General features: G+C 45.6%; 1 protein-coding gene and 1 long non-coding RNA gene across 6 annotated transcripts in view; one reads left to right on the top strand and one right to left on the bottom strand.

Moving 5' to 3' along the window:
- The window catches only part of LOC135907326 (uncharacterized), a 240,408-nt gene that overhangs the window by 92,679 nt on the left and 122,479 nt on the right, over positions 1-25,250 (top strand). The window lies entirely within an intron of this gene.
- The window catches only part of LOC135907323 (uncharacterized), a 175,118-nt gene that overhangs the window by 73,008 nt on the left and 76,860 nt on the right, over positions 1-25,250 (bottom strand). Inside the window, exon 1 of one of the 4 annotated variants that reach the window (XM_070526490.1) lies at positions 22,947-23,074. The exons of 2 other annotated variants lie outside the window; for them this stretch is intronic. The gene's annotated coding sequence lies outside the window, so the exon portion shown is untranslated. Of the gene's footprint in view, positions 1-17,901; positions 18,357-22,946; positions 23,075-25,250 lie in introns of those variants that run through there. One more of the 4 variants, XM_065439005.2, reaches the window with a different exon arrangement.

Here is a 25,250-nt window from a genome sequence, read left to right as displayed (position 1 = left end):
AAATATAGTATAGAAAAAACTGAACTGCTGCGGGCTCTACAACGCCTGCGTTATGAGTTGTGTGTCATGCCCTTCACCACGCACGTATCCTAGGGGCTCGCATAATCGCACAATTTGCTTCCTTGTGACTTGTGTTCCTGTGTTTGTGAGTGCTGATAGTTTGGGATTGCTTGCTTTATCTTTCCTTGTTCTTGCCCGGGTAATGTAGCCAGGATATCAAAATAGTTGCACCTAAACACTGTTGACCCCTTGGCAGTTTGCTACATAAAAAAAAATAAAGTTGAAACAGCCAGTTGTCCTGCCATACCAGATGGCACACGATTTTTGTGTCGGAGCATTAAGTGGTAATATTAACCGTTTGCTTCTCACTTTACACTGTTATCGTCTCTGTGCCCAAGATGTCCAGCTTAACGCCTTCTTGGAGATTGTTTGTTCCGGAAGCCTAAAAATTGTTTTTAAAAAATTTGCGCTTACTGCCACTCAGAAGACTCGTCTTCTTTCTTCATCCGAGAAGACCTTAATTAGTTAAATCTATACACATTATAAAGATAGTAGGCGTGCACATGAATATCTAGAAAGCTCAGCGCTACCGAAAGCGGCAATAAGAAAATTTTCGTGCAGGCCGGCAAACATAGATGCAATTGCATTCACCAGTGAAATGATTCAGAAGAATTTCTTGTTGTTCTGGAGGTCCTCTCTTTGTAAATTTTTACGTAGCTTCTGTTTAATAAGGCAACGCGGAGTCAATTTTGCCACGTAGCCTAGCGTGCCATTCAAGGTTGCATGGGTGATGTTGTAAGATATTCAAAAAAACACTACGTACATGCGCACAGTCTACACACACATCTCATCTCCAATGCACGTACACGTCGCAGGACTGTCAGGAGCGGCAAGGCGACGGTGATTTCAAAGACCACTTATGGTTGGTTTGAAGGGGGCGAACATGTATAGATGCTTTCAACACGATGGAAATTATTGCCTCATTCTGCCTATACAGCCACATCGGTAGTTTTGACTTGAAGTGGAGTGTGACTTTTGGAACGACATATGCCTAACACGTTTGTTTAAATCTTTTAAGTTTACACGCGGCACACATGTGTGACGCTTTGCTTATGAGTTCTTGTTTATTCGCTTCATTCTTATTAGGCACCATAGGAAAAACTGCGCCGCAAACGAGACACGTTCTTAATAAACAAGCGCGTCAGTCGATGAGCTTCTTGTGATTGAATTGTGATGTTTAGCTTGAAGTCACAGAGAACATGCCCATTAAACCTATCAAGCTAGCCTCTACTCTGCCTGCAGTACATGCCTTCTCGCTGAAACCACAATGACATTTTAAGTGACACTACAACACATGAGGGTTGGCTCTTCTTTTTCGTAGGAGCCTCTGTGGATCTACGGATATTGCAGGCGAGATGATAAACGTTGGCTGTTGTTGAAAAAGTGACAATCCCTGATTTGCAATACCTACAAACTGCGCCGTCTAATTTTGTGTACTGCACAAGAGGTCTTTCTTTGAAGGCCACCTTCTGGGGGCCCCTTAATATGTGGAGGCAACAATTACTTCCACTTTGTGTAGAGAACTTTTATTGCCTAATATTGTAAATCTTAAGCTATAGGAACGACACATCTCGCTAAGTATAGGTATCAGTGATGTTACACATTCCAAGATGCCTCCGCCTTCCCCTTCCCCCCGATCTGAGTTTCTTTCGTTTTCAAGCACTAAAGAGGGCTTTCTCGCCCGAGGTTAATAACATTGTTACGTGTTAAAAATGGATCCCTGCAACTGTCGTTCAATTTGTTCTAGCGATTTTCGCCCGCAGAAGCAATGTCTCATCCATGAAGTGCTACACTAGAAACCGTAAGGTCTCCCGAGACATCTCGCATCTTTTTCTTTGTCCTACTGCGCGAACAGTGCCAATATCGAATCCTATACGACAGCCCGAGAGAATGGGCTCCGTCCGCAGATTGTGGCCGTATCCCACTACTGCCACCAAAGTGCGGGTACTGGCGCGTCCGTTTATTACCGATGAGAGCTGACGGAGTGACCGCCAACAACGCTCTCAACAAAGCAACGAGCGCAGAACGACCAGCTTTTCGCGCTCGCTAGGTTTCACGTCAGGCTCGTTAATTCGCAATGAGACGCGGTCGCTTCATTTGTGCTGCAGTGCACCGCGACTGAGTCGTATTTGGAACGCTTCTCGCGAAGCGGCAAAGCGTCGGCAAGCGAGCAATTAACTGTGAGTGCGAGAAAAGCCTGCGAATTTGCGAGCGACTGGGAGAGAAAGAGGGAGAAGGTCGAGAGAGAAAGATGGATTGCGCGCTAGCTTGTGCGTGTGTGTGCTTGTATGTTTGTCTCATTGTGCGTTCTATTGTCTTTTCATCGTGCAAGCGAAGTGCGTGCGCGCGTGGCTACGCCTGATGCCCTTCGGAGCAATGGGGGAAATCCAATTGCACCGATTGCTGGCAGTTACCCGTAATGGGAATGGAAGAGAAAAAGAAATATTCACTCCGTTCTTTCGGTCAAGTTGAATAAGTATGAACACTTTTTTGTAGCTAAAATGGCTTTTTTACACTATTTTCTTTATTGGAATAATCTCTGGATGGGGGGCCACGACGCCGTCATACAGTCACGTTCATGTGCAGGGAATTGAAATATAAGCTAACGTAAATAGGTTAATTTTTGCCATTTGACATAGCGTATTATGTAAAACATAGGTCGCAGTTGAAGCTAAGCAGCTTACTTATGGTGCTCATCGATTTTTCGAAAGAAGATTCCATGAATCTTGGCCCTCTGGGACTTCAGTTGTCCAGGGTCATAAATATACTACGCGAAAGAGGTACAATGAATTCTCATTATTCACGTACAATGAGCAGCGTGAAGCGGGGATCGAAAAGCGAGGCATATGAAGCTACACAAATCTGCGCGAAATCCTCAGAGTGAGTGACACTATGACGTGGAACATTGGGGTGTTGCTTCAGAATTGATTCCGAAGAATTATAGGCATCCACTAAGAAATTTCCAGACGAATTCCAGTTTACTATGTTGCGTTGCCATGCCTTCCTTCGGTAAACTCCCGTGTACATATCATATTGCGAGGGAGCAAATGGGTTTGCCCATGCTTTTCGCGATATCTCATAGAGAACTGGTGTCATGGTCTGTATCAAGCTATTACTACCTTGATTTCACTTTACAAACGGTTGCCATTTATTTTACTCATAGACTTGTCATTTACTCTGATATTCTAGGATAAATACAGCTCCCAATAGCCTTTGATTCTTTTCATCTTTGAGAAAAACTATTATTCTGCTTCCTGTCTCTATTAAAATATATATGTCGAAGTACGCCGGTAAGTCTAATTGGAGTAAACGAGATGCTAGTCATCAGAGAGCGATAATGAACAATGGCGAAGATGATAATAGAATATATTCGGATAAGTCATTACCCCGCACATCTAATTAAACTTTCTGACACATATTGCAGAAGACAGATAATGACAAAAGCAAGGCCCGCTAATGGCCACCCACTCTAGCGAGAAACACGTTATTCATTATTCAAGCCAGTGGAGCTCCGGCGTCATAAGTTATCCTGAAAAAAAAGTGGCCAGAATGAAGGCTAGGACTGGTAATCTATTACGACAATGTTATAAGCTGCATCCCTCTTTGCTTTAAAAGTGAGTTATCTACCGCATACGCGCTAAATTTCTAGGCCTGAAAATAATTAATTCCACGTAGAACACAGCGCCATTATGTTGAGCAGTGCTGAAAAGTTGTGACGAACTATAATACCAGTGCTAAAGGAGAAAACAGAAACTTGAGTACAGGCTCAGGACGACAGACCGGGTGACAGAACGGAAATTGATAGAGTTTACATTCAGGCATAGCAAGGCACCCTTATGGATTAGAGAACAAACATGTGGCGGGGATATTCTAAGTAAGAGCGCGAAAATAACGTGGTTTATAGGCTTATCTAAAGAACTTACTTGGATGAGAGACTTTCATCATTAGGTGAAGTATGCAGAACGAGAAAACGCTCACTGAAGATACTGGGATGTCGGACTCGTACTTTCATATGCGCAGAAATCAGAGTTCTGCTGCATCTTGCAATGGCGTCTGGGCTCTGTCACCGCCTTGTAACGCACCATATACGTCATTGTGTGCGTGCATGCATCATTTGCTATCGCTTTTCTCTTCCCATTTTCCGCTTTCTTTCCGCTGCCCCCTCCCGAAATGTAGGACAGCAAACAACGGACAGCCTCGTTAAGTAGGCTGCCTTCAATTTTTTTATCCCCTCTCTTTCAGCGTAAAATTAAGGTTTAGGAACACAGTTGTGCCGGTCCTGTGATGGTCAGGCATTGCAGAGAACCAGCACTATTTTATAGCAACAGAACGGATGCTGAAGAGAAAGGACACACAGTGGCGGTTTATAGAGGATTAGGGGGTGCGATGTGATTAGATATTTTACAGCTGCAATGTAAAGTCGAGTGATGCAAAGCGACAGTTAATGTAGTTCACTCGGCGAGGCGCTTGGGCTCGAGTGACCGTAAGGTGGGCTGACGGAGACGTTATGCCCCTTATTGCCACTCATCGTTCGACTCTGCAGAAATTTCTCGCCAAGAGCTGCGAGATTGACAAATTTAACATGTGAATGCCACCGCCTCATTTCCTAGCCGCTTCCACAAAACGCCGTTCAGTACTGGCTGCATGCAGTGAATGGGAATAATTATAGAACTGTCTGAGTACTCTGCACTTGATGCGAAGGCAAAACAAAAACTACTTTTTAAACATGATCCCATTTGGCGTCGTGAATTCCAGTCAACGACGGCGACTTGATTCATATCACTATCGCTTAATTGGCCTTTGCATCAGAGGGAATAACTAAAGGAACAATTAACGTTTCACATTGTTACGTGACTATGTGAAACCAACTCTAAAAATTAATTATCAATTGCTGGAACGTGTAAGCACATTCAGTGTGTGCAACGTACAAAATCAGTGGCGTTAAGATTTTTGTAACTGCTTTGACAGCATTGTGAACCCACTATTCGTATTTGCGGTGCTATCTTGTTGCAAAATGCGCACATGACAATCCAAACATGCCTGACTGTATGCATTCAAGCACTGAACGTATCTACGCGGACAGAAGCATTTTGAGGATCTGCATCGTTGAAATTTGGGTGCTCGAGGAGAGGAAGAGCCCTGTCAAAAATAAATGACAAAATATTGCTTTAACTGACAGATATGTGCGTCGCTAGTGCGATTTCGCTCATTCAGTTCGTTTGTGCAGAACACCAAATTGCTGTACTGTCGTTAAGCAGTATGACATAATACGTAAGCTTGTGACGAGGTCTGCTGCCTAGTTTTGAGCGTCTACATAATTCAGTGCAATAGGTGCAAAAAGTGATACTCACGAAAACAAGACTTTGCAAGAGTCGTGGATGTGAATATTGTCAGAGTAACTTAGAAAAAAGATGTGGGAGGCACGCAAAGTATTTTGCTCTCAGATCGGCAATAGTTCAGAACTGTTAGCGCACCAGGTGTTTGTTGCCTGAGGGCAGAGGGCATCCCCACAACGCCCTTCTTCCTCTTCGCTCCTTATGCTGCTTTCTTCCATCCCCGTTACTTCGTCTACGGTCAACTGGCGTGGACCGCTACGTTTCGCTACTGCCGAATGTGCGGCCGCCAACAAGGTACATGCTTGAGACTCCATAGTGGTACGTGCTGCACGAGCCACCAAGCAGCAGCAGCACTCTGACGTGCCAACGCTGCGTGGCACCGGCGTCCTGTGCAACGAAGACCGAGGAAGCAGCAGCCGCCACCAAGGCCGGCAGGAGCGCTCAGTAGCTCAGCCCGGCGGGGGTTAGAGAGAGGCGAGTAGCGACCACGCCCTCTCCCCTCACGCAACACCTGGTGCGATAAAGCATAGCAGATGTTCCGCTTCGCACTCTCTCCTCCGTCGAGGCGCGCTTGTGACGTGGCGTCGCGGCGAATGGAAATTTAGGTGCCGTTTCGCTGATACAGACGCCGGCTGTTACGCTGAATGGGCCATGTGCAGAAAAAAAAAAATCCAAGCAACGGATCGACGCAGCTTTCCTCCAAGCGCGATACTGTGAAAGCGGTCTCCTCTTCGCTGGCAAAACTGAAGTGATTGCCAATATCTTTAATGTTGGCCAATATTTTTAGTGCTCGCACTGCGATTTTTCGCAAAAGCGAAGGGCCCACCTGTAGGCTCAAAGTGACAAGTTTAGCAAGCGAGTTGCCTCATAAAAGGAAATTGTGGATACGTGTGAACTAAGGAAGCCGACACAAAAGGATTTCGCTCATAAGCTGTTTTGACAGCTTTTGCGTTGCTTTGGTGCTACAGTTTGTCTGAAATGCAGGATGTACAATCCAAGTCAGTTCAAAGGAGAAAAGCGTGAACAAACCACACCACACATTTTCTTTTTCGAGTTCGCTAGAGTAGTTTGACACTCAAGTTATTTCTTCTGTGCAGGTTACGGCTAAGATGTTACAGGACATTAGATTTAGAATATGAAAAGCCACAACACCACAAGTTCATGTCATACAGTGTAAGAAGTTTTTCAGACCTGTTTTTCCTTTTTCGCAGTTTGAGTTATGCTTGTGGGGCTTTCTTCGCTAGCGCACTTGTGCGGAAATAAGCGCTCGTGTAGAGGAAAGGTAGATGCTCCAATTATAAGTATAGCCTATGTCGCAGGAAACGGGTGGGCGACATCAAACGGGGCAGAAGACGACTTGTGGTTGGTTCTGACACCGACTTACGCTTGGTTGAGTTTTCAATTTTCAAGCTTCGCAACAATAAAAAGGAGATGCGGGGTCCTGGGAGGGACGTAGAGTTAGGCAGAAATACAACACAAAATTGTTATTTTTTTCTTTTATGCTGCTGAAAACCAATGCTCAATTTGTGGGTAAACCCTTCACTGGAAACAGGTGGCCGAATGTTACCGCTTCACTAACGTCGACGCAAACCGCCACCCCCAAATTTGGCCGTGTAATTTCACCTTTTACGAAGTGCAACAACCGGACGACAACCGACGGCAGCACTCAAGGCTGTCGTCGATGCTGAAATTAGGTCACGGGATACGGCGGGCGCTTTGAGCTGACATTTTCCCCAACATTAATAGGTAATTAATATTTCTTACGCTCAACAGGCTGTGTCCAATGCTGGCGTAAGGTTGTAACGCGCTTGCGCAGTGGTCCAACTGAACCCGCCGACCATACAGGGAACACCACAGCACCTCCTATCATACCCAGAGTCGGGAAGCGTGACTTTGCGTGGAAGCCCGAGATAAGAGCCCCCACCCGCGGCCACACCATATGCAATGCTACTCCTGGCATTCGTTCGGGTTAGCCGAGGTCTCGGGAATCCGGAACCACTTTGCAGTCCCAAGGGCAGCTGCGAAACGCTCGGCATTTGTACCAGACAGCAAAGTCAAACACGGTAGAAAGCTAAGAGAAAGCGCGCGAAAAGCTAGCTTGTTTCGTTGGTGAGGCGCCCAGAGTTGTCCGTGTTTGCTTGCTTCGAATTTCTCTTTCTTTTTGTCATTTTGCCCGAGCCACGTATAATACGAACGGGTTAAGCCATAGACGTGCGAGCAAACCGTGTCTGTTTTATACTGATCCCGATAGCATCGCGGCCGTATTGAGTTCTCCGCAGTTTGCAGTCTTGTTCAATTCGCTTTACAGCACTCTTTTTTTATAGCAGTGGGTTGCTGTTTCCTGTCTTCTCTTTCTTATGTCCCAAAACTCCTTTCGAGTTCGTTGCTTCGGATTATGTTTCATGAAGCTATAAGCTAGGACAAAGGTTTAACTTGCATTTATTGCGAGAAACGTACACTCTGTCTTCTCCGCTACTTGCTTTGTAAAACTTGTCTGCTGCCTTGCTGCGAAAGCCGAGCAGCTGCTAGGACGCTGACGTGTTCAGAGACGATAGATTTCTGCTACCTCCTCTTGCGGATAGAATTTAAAGCCGAAATGGCCTCGCGGTTAAAGGAAAGTCCGCTATTTTGACGCAGGATGTGTGATACGTGAGAAAGCTGCCAAGCCCAGTATAGATTTGTGCACAAAATAATGCGTTTTATACCGTGGTTTTGGAGCCAACGCTTGAAAAGGTACCTATTTCTACACCATGTCATAGATGTGTGTTTGTTTTTTTAAAGTTTGTCTTATGTGGTTACGTAAAGTTACGTGTATATGTGGTGTCCGCACTATCTGGAAGACTTGGAAGTTGTGTGCATCTTCTTATGCTCCATTATGTGTCCTTCGTCACTGGCGTGCTTAAATTTGCAGCGTTAATGTTCTTAAACCATCTTCTACATTTTCTTGTGTTTTTTTTGTATTTGCAAATCGTTTTGTATGCCATGCGAGAACGTTATAGCGGGCGACGTACTATAGGCTTTAATTGTTTTCCTAAATTCATAGCAGCAAAATAAATACACATATAAATAACAAAATTAACCAGTGGCAGTAGACATTATTTGACATGCAATGAAGCGGTTGAGTAGGCATAGATATAATGGAGGTCGACGTATTCGTCAAGGAGGATATTATAGACACTGACCTTGTAAGTTAGATTAATTCATCTCAGCGACTTCCTTGTATTTCTAGAAATCACTCCCCACTAAAAACCGCCATTTTCTGCCCAAACGTTTCATTTCGCTTTGCCAGTGACACTTCGCTCGCTAATAACCGTACATGTCAATTAAGGAATTTTTTTCTAGGACGGCGGAGCACTTCAAACGTAGCCAAAAGTTATTCCTGAAAGTAATTTGAACAGCCAATTTTAATCAAATGTCACCGCCCCTTACAAATTTGAATACTGTCTCCATTTAGCTTATAGATTACGTAAGTATGGCACGATGATATAATGGTAAAGTTATACTTCCTTTTTTGTATTAAACCTGCAAATTGTCTGAGCTCTAAAATGTTTCATAACACCAAGTAGTCCAGTGCTGCCATTGTTGGATACACCTACGCTCTCAGAGTGATAAAGCATTAAAAAATTGTGGCAAATTTTTGATACTCGTGAGTGGCTACAGGGATAATTACACTGGTAAAACGTGTCGCAAGACACAATCACGCCGAACTTCAGGCGTAACCTCTCTTTACATTGAGCGTGACCAATGCGCGTATTACCAACATGAGCTGTGGGGGAAAACACGGGGAAGGCGGCAGATGGGAATTCAAGACGATAAGCAAAACGAGAACAAGGTGAAAGCAGGAGCCAAGGTTTCGACAAGTGGACTTGTCTTCTTCAAGGCGACATATGCTTTCCTCGCCACAGTACATAAACGTGGGCTTCTTCTAAAGGGGAGTAGGCGTAAGGCTGGTGGGTGCGGCAGCGAGCGAAGGTGTGTTAGCGTGTCGATTTGAGAATAAAGGAGTGCTGTGCACAAGGCCAGGGACTTGGCCGTCTGTCAATCACGTGCCAACGCCCTTGTGTCAGCCGGCGTGTCGACGGTGGGCACAGCAGCCCTCTATTGCCTGTTTCAATGGCGATCGTAAGCTATCGTATCTCTGAAAGAGATAATAGAAGGAGCGGCAGAAACCGGTGCTCGTAAAAGAAAAGAAAGAAATGAAAAATACTGAAATGGTATAAGGAAATAAAGGTGGGGGGGGGGAAGCGAAAAGAAGGAAAAAAGAGAAAGAAAGGAAACTCTAAGAAACCATACTAAGCGTTCTTGCATATAGCTTGAAATTTAGCATAGCGAATAGATTCTAAAGCTACCTTTGAAACATTCGTGCCTATTGGTTGCAATGTGTTGAACTTATGGATAAGGTATGATTCTCTGTATTTTCTTACTTGTTCAGAACGGAAAATTTGGCTGTAAGATGTAGAGTTTAAGTTTATCAGTTACAACCTGGGTTGGTTGCAATGCTCGGCGACTGCTTTGGGAAGCCGTCGCCGAGCATTTCAAGCTGTGTGAGCATGAGCATGAGCTTTGCGCCTCGCCAATTATCCTACACACGTTGAGTGCGACAAAAAAAATTAAAAAATTACGAGGCCGGACGCAGTGCTAAGAGCAGCAGCGTTGAGAGCGCAAGGTCCCGTTTCACTTTCGCCTCGAATCTCGACCATTCACGCGACACGTGCGACTGGCGGTGTCCCGCGAAGAAACCCAACCAATTGTGCTTCGTTCTTAGTTATGCGGCATTGACTAGGATAAGTGAAACAACACAAGGAGACTTTAAATAGCCTTCCGGTGCACTTTTTTAAAGGTTAGTTTCGCACACGTTGTAGTTTGTTTTGAAACAACTCCGCATCGAATCGACGACTCGGTGGAATCAAAGCGAACAGCGCCAGGGACAAAGAGCTCAGATGTGACGCCTCGGCTCTCACGAAGAAGGCAGCAAACTTTCCGCACTCGCCCTCCCCAGACTTACGCAAACAGCGCATGGCGCGCTAACAAAAGAAAAAAAAAGAATGAATTGTAAGGGCCTCATGCTCTAGGACCACCGAGAGCCGGTAGATTGGGTTAGAATAACTTGATTTAGGCCCTTCCTATGAAGAGCGAGACGGTGGGTTTCGTGGCGCTCGGCCCGGACGCTCGCTGTTTATGCGTGCCCCACCATGTACGCATGCCGTAACGCATGGGACATGCGACAACGGAGCGCTCGCAATGTGTCTCTCGCATCATACCGGGCAGCGAGGTGTAGGAAGAACGCAGTTCGCAAAGCGGGGAAAGCGCGGGATGTCACTGTGCCATTGCTTCGTTGCGGCCATTTCTCTCCCTCTCTCTCTCTCTCTCCCACGCAAACACACGCTCAAGCGAGCACACGCACACATATGCAGAGACACAAATACACGCGCACGTACACATGGAGTGCGTACAGCATTGTTTACAACCTACCCTGGGCCACTTCCTTCGTTCCCTTCTCGCCGCGCCTACCCTTAATCCCCGTTATCTCGACATGTGCTCCTGTGCTGAAGCAGTGTCGAGTATGTGGAGACAAATCCAAAACAGCCTGCTGCTATTTGTCCTGTTCGTATCGGTGCAGCACAGAGGTCTCAGCCGCGAACGCTGCGTGTCGGTGTGTGAGCGTGCGAGCTGTGAGCCACCGTGTGTCTCGTTTCCAGCGCTTTCGTTCGCAATGCACAACACGAATGTCATTTTTGTGCACCACGTGATCTGCCCAGTTTTAGGGAATCCCCGCCACCTGAGAATCGCCCTCTCCTAAGCATCCGGCGTTTGGGAGAGACTAAACGTCCGAAGCTTCTGTCTTTGATAAATGTGGGATTGGTAGATTCTACATTTTCTTCAAGTTTTACCTTATTTACGAACAAGGCCAGCCCTCACAAAACAGTACTTACGATAAAACCTGTTCGTACGGCCCGGATGACAGCCAATTCTAAGCTAGGACATATCATCAGCGAAAGACGCCGGTGAAAAGGAAGCAGCAATTACAAATGAGGTGCTTCGTAAATGAGGCCCTAGTTTTCTGCCACAACGTTGGCTGTAAATATTTCACTTATCAGCTCGAATGCTTTCCTCGTACATAAGGACACGACGGACCAGAGATAATATCTGGATCAGAATAGCGATATTGCTTATATTTATTATCTCTAACTCATTCCTTAGCTACAAGGTGCCCAATCTTCTGATGGTTTATTTAGAACGAGGTGCAGAAAAATGACATTATGTTCGTTTCGTGGAAGACTGCTTGCATCAGGAATGTGGGAAAGTATAGAGGGGACCTCTTCAGCTTTATTCTTGTATAATTTTTCCAAATAATCATATATGGTGTTCTTCCACGTTCCGAAAAAAAATCGCTTGAGAAACGATCATTTGTAATGTTGAAGTAAGATATTCGCGGTAATAGTTTCGGCTTTTTCCCCAAGAGAAAGGATACGTCAGCTAAGTTACTGGCTCACAGACGTATGTATTGATTCCAAAAAGTAACGTTTTTAGGGCACCTGACTGGGTAATGCAATTTGAAGCAATATTTTATTTGGGTAGGCTATGATTATTACCATTATGGCTGTATTTATATCTGGTATATCAGCAGGAATCGCGAAGCACAATGCAAGTTCCAGGTCATTTGATCACGTCATTTCAATAATAACTGGTACTCACAATTCTTGTTCAACAAAAATGGAGGCTTTTGAAAATCGTAAATGCAGAGAAACACAAATCACAAATATAGCGAAAAGGGAGGCATTCTATGTACACTTATGCCATCTAGTCGATATGATAAAATTGTGTTTAGCTGTATTTCATTATGTGGAGAGCTATCATCCGCCAGGTCTTTATGGTAAGACACTTGTGGTTCGTGGTTTCTCTGAGTTCTTTTGATGAATTGAACAAAACATTATCTGGGAGATGAGTGATCCAAGGCAACGTTCTTTAAGGGCAATCCGCAAAGTGAATGCACATCAAATGCCGAAAGCGCGCGGGTGAAGACAGATAATAAACCCCGCGAGAGAAACTTTAAAGACGAGGAATTGCTCTTTTTTAATTAGATTCTGATTCGTGCAGTAACGTGCCAACTTTTGCGTCAGATATTGTTCGCTCAGCCCGACGTATGCCCACGAAGCTTCATACGTAAAATTTTTGCACCGCATTTGGAAATAAGGTCCATTTTATTATGGAAAACGTGGGGGAGGCAAAGCACTCCCGGCCGTATCAGTGTTACAAAATTTTCAAAGAAAGGGCGTTATCCTTTGAAAGCTAATTCATTAGACGTGACCTTAGCCAAGCCGCTTCCAAGACGGGACACTAAAGGAAAGGAAAGCTTAGGAAAAAACAAAAGAAAGGAATACCATAGAACATGCCAGGTTGTGTTTAATATTTACTGCCCACCACCGTCTGTAATCCTTCGCGTTTTACGGAGCTTCAAACCAGGGTGCGCTAGAGGGATTAGAATTGATCATCTTACTCGAGCACTCAAAAGGATGGGCAAGGGCTGGTAATTAGCCAGTGCCTGCAACGCGAAAGGGTAGCTAGAATACAATTATATTGATGCACCAAGGAATGAACAAGGGGATTCGAGCGATACTAAGTTCCATTACTTTTTTTTTTCCTTTTAACACGTGGAAAGGAAAAGCATGCCTAGTTTTTTAAGCTCCTTTATAATCTCACCGCATACATTTCCTAATCCACTCGGCGCCTTGCGCTGGGCTTCAGCTCTGGCGCTACACCCTTTGATCATGGTCGCTTTCACTCGGTGTGCTTTGTTCTTCCGTGCTTGTAATCCAAAGGGATTGCCGCTGCTGAAAGCCGGCGACCGTAGTAATTCGGGCCTGGCTGCGGATGTTCATGTTTTATCAAGTCCATTTGAGCCGAGGCAAAGTACATTCAACTTGGGTGTCTTCGGATAAGACGAGTGTTGTGATGGGATTTTTTTTACTTTACATAATGGGACAATAAAGGAGCACCACGAAGATTATTCAAGTATGAAAAAAGACAACACCCTGTTTAAGCACGGTAATTATGTAGGTATGTTACGGTCCGTATGCGGGTGAGGCTTGATTGGCAAGAAATATGACGATTAAGGGCCAGTGTTGCGGACCTAGTGCTGCTTGCTGTCCTCATTTACATGAGTATTACAGTAGCGGGCTGTAGTGAAACCTCGCCTACGAAGATGAAAGGTGCTGATCATGATTACGCACATGTGAAAACATTAAAATCCACACTGCACGCTATATATGTATATATAATGGCCCCAGGTAACAGAAAATTAGGGTTATGTTATTCGCCTTAGCTTTCAACATACCCATGATTTCGCTGCCAATGAGGCCTTTCCTGTTTTCGCGAATGTTTCGAGCTACGTGAATTTATGCATGAGGATAACGTCACGAAAACAAAGACTAGCAACACTGTTGCGCGAAGGCAGGCAACGTGCCTGCTTGGTCCATAGCCAAGCGAGTTCAACGAACTACGATCCAACTTCCTTTTGCATTGAACTGGAGTTAACAGGTTAGACTCTCATGCGTGCTGCAAGTGGTGTCTCTGCGTCACTACTTGCGTCCTCGCGGGAATTTCGAATATTTTGAATATTCACGCTCACGCTGATCGGCGTTGCCGGCGTCGTAAGGGGGACGCTTCCCTCGTTTGCTCCTATACGCTCCTAACCTCGCTGAACAAACGTTACATGCGTATGCGTTACATGCGTTACATACGAACATGCGTGGACGTACCGCGTGTATGTACACGTCCACGTGACAGCGTTACACTTGTGTAGGAAACAAGATTAAGAGCGCAATTACTGGACACGGCTCGTGGCCCGTAGACGCACACACAAGCACGCGCTCTCGCACAACACACACGAGCACTTGTGGCGAGCCGGGTTGCGGTTCCCTGCCCGCCGTGCCTAATTTACAGCCTCGGACAAATATCCAGACTCGAGCAGTAGATCGCGGTCCGTACGGGAGGCAAATAGCACGACACCACAGGGCGCAGTCGCCTCACCCCCAACCCCCCCCCCCCTTTTTCTCCCCCGTGATTTATGAGCCCCCACGTCGCTCTAGGAGCCGCTCGCGGGCAAACGCTCGGTTAATTAAAGCGGCCGACTCGAACGCTCTGTCAACAGCTCGCCAAGGCTGACGGATGGGCGGCGGATAAGAGACGGCGCGGCTTTCTTGCCATTCGAGTCTTACGTCGCTCTCGCTCTATTTACTTTCGCTACGTTTCAGCGCTGTCGATCTTTCTGTTTGTCGGCTTGTTTTCGTTCGACTGACGCGGAAGCACGGAAGGCAATTAGGCGGTTCTGGAAAAGCCCTGGCCACAACAACGTCGAGAAGGGACGAAGACGTAGCATCGTGTTCCCGCTAGTATTTGTCTTAATATTACAAAATTGAAACACCTTGAAGGGACGAAAAGGCACAAGCATGCCGGCACGAAAGGCACAGCATCACAGCAAACACATGTCAAGTAGAACCATGACGACCAGATGTGTACCATAGGTCATGTAGTTGAATGCGGCACGTCATCTAAAGCAGTCTTGCCGTCTTGATCTCGTACATTATTCACTATTTCAACTAGCCCAAATAGATACGATTTTAACAAAGATGTATAGGAGACTTTGTTGGCGTGGTGAAATGGGTACCTGCAGAGCATCGTGTCTGTAGCGAAATCGCAATATGAAGTAGTTAGTTCAAATAGAGCAATACAAAAAAAGTATCACGTGCCGCATGTGGACCATACCTAATGATGCAATGCGAATGCACTTTTTTTTACCTTTCACGTCATACGATCGTACGAGATAAGTAGAATTGTGCTATATGAGCCGCACAAAATTTTTTTGATTGTCAATTTGGCATTCACAAAGACTAACTTTTATCACACTGCTAGAAAAATATACACATGTAAGCTTTGAAAAAACAGAATAGTTACTGCGTTGGCGAAACCTTAAGAGAAACCTAGGTTAAACTTTTTGTAAAGATGTACGCACTAAACGTGTCCCGCTCTACGTCCATACTAAATGCCTTCCAAGTGTGCGCCGCATTATCGAAGAAATGCACAACGCTATTTTATCACACTGGCTAGTTGATTGTTGGGGGTCGTGACCTCAGTTTCGTCAGGACTTGTTCTTCCACAAAATTATCACCGTTGTCGAGATTAGATTGAGGTTTTGCCACGTTCGGAAATTGCCGCCATTAGTGAAATATGTTTTTAGAGGCCAGCAGGGCTTTCTAGTTTGCACCCAAAAATAACACAACAATTAGGAGTTAGTGGCGCGGTGAGGGAATCAGGTCTATCGCTGCTGGAATAAAATACAACAAATTAATGCCCTATTAATCTTATAGCATGTAGACGAGCATTCATGTACATATTGCTTATCAAAGGACGCAGAAAAACATTCTTAGTCTTCATTAGCCGTTCATAGAATCACAACGTATATATATATATATATATATATATATATATATATATATATATATATATATATATATATATATATATATATATATATATATATATATATATATGTATGTATACCGTTGTTTTGTCCTTGCACGTTTTTATCACTTCAATTGAGAGGACGTGCGAAATGAAGTTTGATTCGATGAAGCACTACGGCATGGCATCAAGCTTCTTTGGCAACATTCGGTATCGCTATAGAAATGCTACGGCTATAGATGATCAACGTAGCGGCAAACGATACTTTCTTACAGAAAAGAATATATGAAAGAAAACTGGTTTTCTGCAGATGCCCTGACATACATATCAGTAACTCCAATACCATCGATAATTATCGTTCTTTGTCTGTCTTCTCCACGTGTGTTTAACGTACCAGCTCTATGGTATAAAAATTTATCGCCTTGGTTTTACCTTTCGCTGACATCTCTATAGTCCCATATTCAGGCATAATCGGTTAATGTATAATGAGGGGCTACTAGAAATCCTACGGAACCAAGATTGGTAGGTTGTTCCTGAAGATCACAACAAACACATTTTTCCAAGGTAATAAGCAACAAAAGTGACGCTGTTTCCTAACATTAGTAACATTCAAAGTACTTCAGGTTGCCTCGCACCGGGACTTCCATTTGCTTTGTCTGCTGTCCGGCATAGATGTTTAATTTGTTCTTAACATTTCTGTTGTGCCTACTGCTTTCGTTACTGCCCGTATTCTGATTCCGTGTAATATATATGTCGTTGCGTTTTCCGCCAGATGTATTTTATAAAAATTTTGACGACGCTTAAGCTTCGCCTTCAGGAGTGGAACGCCGAGAGCATTCAAAGATTCCTCACTGCTTCTCACACTTCCCGGCAACTGCAGCGTACGTAACCGTAACGTTTACGGGGGAACGCTCACGGCGAACGATATGCACGAAGGCGGGCGCAAATGGCGGACGTCGTCTATGGTCCGTGATTTGTATAAACGCTAGGAAAGAGGTTTGTTTGAGTTTTCGCGAAACAGAATTATCTTTTCTCGTATATTGAAATTACGATCCGAGAGTTGTCATCCCTGTAGGTTGTGTCTAAGTCGTAGTTAAACATTTGTCTACGTATTTTAGCTTGAGAAATTCAATTAGTTCAGTGAATTGCTTGCGTCACATTAAAGACCTGGGTATATGTGGCGCGAAACTCTCTATGCGGATGCCGGACGCCGAAATTTCTGGGACCCAGGCTCCCTAACTCTATCGCGTTAGAATTCACGAGTAGGTCTGCGATTTCTACGTACGTTGCATTTTGTTCTGCCTATCCTAAGAGAAAAGAAAAAGAAATATTGCCCTGCTTACGTCTCTAGTCGTTTGCGCATATTGTCGTATGAGCTCACGTTTGTTATTTAGAATCTGAAGGCTAGGTTCCTGCAGTTTATGGATACGCTCTTAAGGAGCATCGGAGTGAGTTAAAAATGGAAGCGATTTGAAAACCGAAAAGCTGATTGCGTTCTTTTATATCGCGTACACCTTTGTCATCCAAGAGTCCGGATGGCAGATGAAATTGATCCGGGTATAGTTTTCATACGGCACGATGAAAAAACTTACTCCAAAATGGCGCTGTCTCAATAGACAGCTCTTGGTTTTGCTGACGCTGCTCACAAGTCTCTTTTTCTCTCTCTTTTCGACGTTGGCCAAATTTATAAAAGTAAATTTTTTTCGGCCTTCAATTTTCCTTCGCGATACCGTTTTCTTCCGCCACATCTAATCAAGCGCGTTTTCAGTGCCACAGAGACTTTCTATACGGCAGAAATATGAAGAAGAAAAATGTGCCGCAGATTGATCGTTATACGTAATGGAATGAGGGTACAGCGAAGTTCGCTTATACTTCTTTTTCTTTGCATCAACGACAAGAATTCCGTTTTCGAATCAGGACGCAGCATCCGTGCATTCAAATTTGAAGGAGGTTAGTAAGCAGATCACGTAAATAAATGTCACAACTGCATCGAGGGTAAATGAATAGAGGGTAAAAAAGATCACAGCAAAAACTGCAGACTCACCGCTTCTTGAGGATGTCAGTATGAATGTGGGTTGGACACTTTTTCTCTCCAAGCGAGGCGCAGAAGACGATGAGGTAGCAAGAAAAGAGATTCTTCCTTTACCTTGGAGCTCCCGTTAAAAATGGAACTTCACAATGGCAATAAATGAAGTTCCGCAATCCAACAAGAACGTGCACTCCTCCTACTGCTGCTTTGTTGCATCCGTTGGATTTATATCTTTCAATTTACGGTAGGTCCTTATTCACGCACTTTCCAGTTGGAGAACGTAGCTTGGTAATGCAGGTGCGATAGGAAACGTCTTCGCTTGTGGCTTGTCTTGGCTAAAACCTTTCGACGCTGCGATCACGGCGCTCGCTTCCCGCGTGTCTTAATGGGTTCCTAACGGTTCGCGAGCGCCAGCAGCTTTGAGCGGGGTGCATCTCAAGCCCGGCCTTTTGACTGTCACGGCTCAGCTTGCGAACGGGTAACGTAACGCCTATCGTAACGGCGACGTAAGTGGCGCTGCGTTCCCCCCAGGTCCTGACGCAGGCGTGCAGGCGTGCTCTGATTGGTCGCCGCGGTCGCAGCGACGTCAGTCGTAACAGCGGAGATGAAGCCCACACCCTATCGGCAAGGGCGGCGTGTGGGAAAACGCAATCGTCTGGCGCGGTGGAGGTTTCAAGCAGGCACGACAGAGGATTCGACAAGGAGGAGGAAAGGGGCGAGACGACATGCTATTTACGGGCCTCATATGACTAAAGAAAGGAAGCCCGCGATCAAGTGACAATTGTCGTGCCGTGATTGGACAATGGTGTGGACCAGCGCCTATTCGGCGGTGTAGCGAATTAGACGCGTGACACACGAGCATCCAGACGACAAAGAAATGGGTGTGGCTTCCCAAGAGAGCGCTTGCAGTATGGAAACCATCAGTTTCTTGTCGTTGCGGTAACTCATGAAACAGCAAGCGGTGCGTTTAGATATATGAACAGTGAACCGCGGAAGAATGCGAATCCAGCACATTGGGGTTGTAAAACCACTGCACATGGTTTTTCTCTTCGTGTTTATCTATCTCTTTCCGTAGCGTCGGCGGTCCGACGTCATTATTTGCCTGCTCTTTGTCCCTATACATTGCTTGTAAGACGATTACACCATGCACCCTCATGCAGGATGTTTGCTCCGGGTTTGGGCTCTGTATAAGACGAACAGCTACGCTAAAATAGACGGCTAGTTCATTTCACCTTGTCCTTTGTACCATTGTACTGCTGTTGCTCCCACAGTAATATTCTGAGAGCCTTGAAGTTCACCGTGATTTCACTTATATGTAGGTGGTTGGTGAAGAAAAGCCTTTGTTTTATCTTCGACCATGTGTGTGGCTAGTTTGAATACTCAAACGGATGCTCGCAGTGTTCATCTTCTTGAGGTCGATGTCTCTATTTTCGTGACTAGCGTGTAATTAGCGCATATATAGCAGAGGTCCTGTACACCGTAAAAGCATAAAGTGTCACCAAAGGCAAAGACGGCACATTTAAATAAAATCTCAGGGTTATGAAATCATCCTGTTACTACATAGTACAACATTGCTTGGAAATCTAAGTGGCCCCTTGAATATCTTGTACCAAGCAACAATGATCCAGGACATAAACTCAGCGAAGGCATCTGGCCAACGGCTTGTAACTCTTACGAACAAAAACGTTTTGATCTGGGCCCAAGAACTGTTTCTAAATCTTCAGCTGGGATTGTCTGCCGTGCCTTTGACCAGTAAATTAGATTGGATAGGAAGATTACTAGAAAAAAACTTTCATTGAACTTCAACTAGCGGTCTCAAGAAGTCAACGGACATAAATGATGAAAACATGGATCATTATTCTTTGAATGGTTCCTTCAAACACTTTTAAGTATACCCTAGTAAGTAGCATCATAGTCCTTATACTCAAGGCTTGGTCTCCAAAATACAGTCAGTAGAACGTACATTTTGTTCTAATATGCTAATTTTTTTAGCGACTTGTCTGCAGCTTTCGCGCTTTTTGTTCTACTGTCAATTGTCATAAGTAACAAAACATGCCCACCTCATTTCTAGGAACATATCAATCACGTGGGCGGTAAAATTACGCTAGCGAATTATCTTCTTTCCTGAAACATATCTTGTAGCTATGGCCACGACAAAAAGACTGAAGCAAAAAAAAAAGACTTTGGTTTATAGGTCTGTAAAATCACTGGCGCTCCTGCTTTCTCCCGACATTCTCAGCGTGCTTACTCTAATATGCGGGAGAGCGTTGCGGTCATAAATGTAACTATTTCTGAAAGAACAGAAACAGCGGAGAGTGCTTCAATCTGTGCAACATTGACCCGTTTCGCGTGTCAGTAGCATTATTCTGGAATCCCGGGAAACTGTTCTGATTCTTTGGGGGGGCAGGCGCTCCGCGAAAGAATTATTTGTGCGAAATTGTGCCTTTTTATGAGGCCTGACTGCATTGCAACATGATAGCCCCGACATAATAATGAAAACTGCCTGGACAACCTCTTCGTCGCGGGCACGTGACAGAAGATATTGCCTATAGATTCGATGAATAGTCGAGAACTGCTTTTAAAAAAAAGGAACAGTGGAATACGCGATTCTTCAGTTATCGTGGTCTTAAAAATGGCACGTTGTGATCTGTCTGAAACCACTGTTCCATGAATGAATTCTGCGAAAACGACTGAGCATTTATATAGTCAATGTTTCAAGAAAGCTATAATTTCTTGCGTTCCTTTGCGTCATAGCACACACAGGTCGCACGAGACCGTGGTTCTGTGCATTGTCTCTTCAGGCCCCGTTATTAGGTACCTGTTCGTGTCACTTTCTGTAATTAAGTTAGTACATTCTAAAATTTCATGCCAGAAGAGAATTACCCAAGTGCAGCATTAGGACGAGTTCACATTGCTCTTTGACTGCTGATGACAAGCGTTCTACTCGTCTTTCGGATACAGTTTAAAACAGCCTCAACAACTTGCCCAGAGTATAGCCCTGTTCGGCAAGGTAAACGAATGAGGAGCACCTACGCGACCGTCAAAGGCAATTTTATGAAGTCTTCGAGGCCATTATGTGCGACATGTCTACACATCCGATGGCTTTGATTGTGGTCATCAGTACTTCAAGAAATCGCTCCGTTCATTGACCGGTAATGGTACCTTTCTATGGTAATCAACTTTCTATGGACAATTTTTGCAACCATTTCTGCTTCAATAACTCGGTGTGAAGGCCTCATATGTAATCATCTCCAGAACTCCGGAACAACGCACCAGAATTTGATATACCCGTAGACGTCTTACATATATGAGCCCTGTTTTTCTCACAATGAACGTTTTCTAATGCCGCTCATGCTGTGCTTTAATGTGGTTCGCATTCATTTTCGGGTACGTGTTGATTCCAAGCAGAATCATTGCGTACCCTCAGCTTTGGGATTGTGACTGCTTTCCGAAAGGCACATGGTGTCACCCGTTAACGAAGGAGGCCGGTGTTCTACAGCGCTGTGCAATAAAAGTGTTCTCAACAGTTGCGGAACGTTTTCCGGACACAGCAAAAGAGGGAGAGAGAGAAGCAGTAGAGAAGAAAGGCAGGAGGGTCAACCAGATGCGCATCCGGTTTGCTACCTTACACTAATAAAATGAGATATTGAGGCGAAACGAGAGTCAGGAGAGAGAGCAGGCACAAGTTCCCGCCGCGTTCGAAGGTATGCGGCCAGTCTATAAATGGTCGGCAAGACCTGTCGACATTAGCTGCTGCAATAACGTTTTTGTGGCTTTCGGTGCAATGGACGCGCTAGACCACGGCCCAAATCTTCCTTGACGGAAATGGTCAACAGCCCTGCCGGTTTAATGCTGGACGAAGAGGTTCACGCTGGAATTCATACCAGAAACAGAGACAGAAAATGTGCTGGATGGTTTCTGCTGTTTTACCAGAGTTACACATGAAATGAACGTATATCCCTTCCCCCCCCCCCCCCTACCCCTTCCTAGGGAGGGGAACGAGTAGGCCGTTATAAAGGACACCCCGAGCCAGAGGCAGCACAATGCCGCCTCTTGGTGGGAAACTTTTGGCGGCACATGTACCTTCAGGCATGGATAAAATGTACGAAGATCATAGTTCGGGAGATTTTGAGAAGACCAATATGTGTGTGTCGTAGCTTTTTCAATGAAATTAAATTTTCTTGCAGCGCCTGTTCTGGATAAGGGCATCGAACTGGCCGGCCTCCTATATAGGCGGACCGAGTGGACTTCTCGGTGAGCAATGCCGGTATGTCCAGGCGTCCACTGCCATATAATCACATGCTCTTTATTGAGGACTTGGTGGTGCTACTCTCTTATCCCGTAACCCGGAGAAAAAGGAAAAGGAAGGAGGTCAACCAAACGCACGTTCAGCTTGCTACCCTACGCAATAAGAAAGGACAAACAGCACGGAGGCTGTCGCTTGGTTTTGCGACACACATGAAGACAATACCGTTGGTCATAGAGGCGTGGGGACTTCAGTAATTGCGCCAATGCGTGTGCCGCTTTCAAAGCAAGCGATGTATATGACTCCGGTCAAAATATCTATCGTACGAGCTGGTCTCGTTCGAAAGTCACAGCAGAGTCAGACTCCCCGGGCTCGTGACAATAGCGAACTTTTATTGTTGATGCCTGAGCTAGAAGACAATCGTATCGCAGCATTTTTCTTCAGTAGCTATCTTTCTAAAGCATGCCCCCTCCCTCCCCCCCGAAAAAAAGAAGAACAAGAAGGGAACATTAGATTTCAACGCGTGATCTCATAAAGGTTTCACAATGCGAAACACTCTAAAGCTTGCTGTCCTGGTCTTGACGTTTTTCGCTGTAATTCCTGGTCGAGACGGCGAGAAGTGTACCAGAGGTGACGAAATTCTAGCACATGCCATAAAATTTACGCACGTGGATAGGAAGAAGGCAAATACACGTTAAGAAAAAAAAAAGCGGTCGTTTAGCTACGACATGCGCGCTGCAGCACTGTGTAAAAGTCGTAAATTCTTGCCGTCATAAAACGCTGAAGAGAGCACATTCTTTCTTGGCTGACGTACCTCGTGCTTGCACCACTTGAATATGTCTTTTCCTGACGGTGGCATCCTATATTTCCCACAACTGTTTTGCGGAAAGGCCCATGTATCGTCACTTTATCTTCCACTTATCGGTACTGCGGGCAGGGCAGGCACGCGACCGCGATAAAACACCCTGCTCCCATTCGTAAACACGTAGTTATGGCCAGAATAGCCTTGAAACAATGCGCCTTGGAAGAGGGGAAATGGGGGGGGGGGGGGGCGCTGCGATATGCAGTCGAGAATTATAGAAGGCAGCGTAAAATCATCCTGTTCGTCACAACTTCAGCGTTCACACTCAATGCCTTGCCACGTGCGTCATACATCGGAGGATTGCGAAACGCAACACTGCTAGCGCAATGCATTCGTTTGACCAAGTCCGGTTATTTAGACGACACGTATATTCTAGATAAAAGTACGCAAGAGCTTCCTTATCTTTCCCAGCTGTTTCAAGGAGTGGCTTATCCACCGCGATAGCCAAGTGGCTACGGCGTTGTGCTTCTGAGATTCAGCTCGCGGATTCGATCACGTTTCTTCCTGACCGCACTTCGAAAGACCTGAAACGCTAATAGTCGCCGCGTACATAAATTTAGCTGCATATCAGACAAGCCCTAGCTGTCAAAGTTATTCTTGAGTCGTCCACTACTGCATGTCTTATAATCAGATCACGGCTTTCCAACGTAAAACCCGAGAACTTATTTTTCCACACAGCAGCTCAACGCTGTACATCGCACAGGAATCAGTGTCGCATGATTCGCGAAGTTTAACATCCCGAAGTGATACTGGGGCTACAATAGACGGTGCAGTGCCAAATTTGCCCAAAAATCGTGGGTTTGAGCGCACGAGATTTATTTCTTTTAATTTCGTCCCCATCAAAATGTGGAGCAGATCAGTCGAGAATCGAGTCCGAGACCTGGCGTTCAACTGCACAACGCCACAGCTATTGCACCACCACTGCTGGTTGAGTGTTGCTTCGCTGTTGCAACACTCGGAAAGAGCAGCGGGTCACATTTCTATTCCTGTCTTTTTTTTCCCTTTCAGCTGTAGTATGTTTTCTCGTAGCTCAACGAGGCATGAATAGAAGGTTGTCAGACAAGACGGAAGTGGCCTAACGGAAGGCCACTTCTGCGTCAAGAACAAAACAAAAGTCATACATCACGGAGCCTCGAAAGAAAGGCGCGACGGGAAAACCCACCTCGTGCTTTCAAAAAAAAACACTCGACGCCGCGCATAGGGCCGGCGGACGGTTGCATGCCGATCCTCAATGCAAGGGCAACATTCTGATCCCGAGCGGTTCGGCGTGCAAAAGAAGCAGTGCTTTCCTAACGGGTGCCGTATCTCCGCGTTATCGTTCGTTCCCCATGCCGATATGGAGAACGTTTAGGCCCGGCCTTGGTTCCGTTATTGGTGTAGGCATCGCGCGCTCGCCAGATAGCGTCACCGATGTTTCAGTTTCCTACAAGCGCTGCTAACACAGGTCGCGTCGGGTATGGCGGAAATTAGATGACACTCTGAACGGCAACACACGCAAGCTGATTTTGTGGCTTGCTCATAAGCTTCATAATCGAAGGCTTGTTCGATCCACGACAGCTTTAGAGCGCATAAATTATGCGTCTTGGTCATCATCTCCCTTAGTCATGCTACACAAGCGCGGTTGTACAAGTCCCACAGAATGCGAAAAACTCAGACTGGTGGATAACCAGAGGGAATCGCAAACGCGTAAAAGTTGCCTTCAAGGTGTTCGTCTTCGGCTCACTTGGCTATCTGGACTGGTGCTGCTGTCAGCAGTGAAAGCGTGAGCGGGCGGCTACTATACGTCCTCACTAAACATCCTTTACGCCAGCGTTCGCGGCAGGCTGCGCTGCGAGCAACGTATTCTAGCGATTTGCGAACAGTCGGTTTGCAGAATCTCTAGTGCGCATGCGCGCAGAGCTCGTGCAGGCGGCGGAAGGCACAATGCTATACAACGGCGCGTTACGCTGAGTTCATTTTGTTTCTTGGTCTTGTTGCAAACAAGCTGACGGCGCGTCACTCGCTGAAGCACGCTAATTAAGAACGCGGAACCAACGGAGTTCTCCGCAATGCCTCAGCGCGCGAACCCCAAGAGGGGCGCGTCAGTGACGCTTAGCTGAAATTGCGTAATATCGCAACACGTTGCCCCTACGCGATGAGCGTAGTAAACGTGAAACTATATACGCGGTACAAGCGACGTCGACGAGACGTTCGGCTACCCTCTCCCCCAGTCATCTTAATCCTCTATACCTGCCCCTCTGCTGAGCAAAGTTAGGC

The sequence above is a fragment of the Dermacentor albipictus genome, chromosome 10 (genome assembly GCF_038994185.2).
Source record: "Dermacentor albipictus isolate Rhodes 1998 colony chromosome 10, USDA_Dalb.pri_finalv2, whole genome shotgun sequence".
NCBI lineage: Eukaryota > Metazoa > Arthropoda > Arachnida > Ixodida > Ixodidae > Dermacentor > Dermacentor albipictus.
Note: the sequence above shows the minus strand (reverse complement) of the source record. Positions and strands in the feature narration are given on the sequence as shown.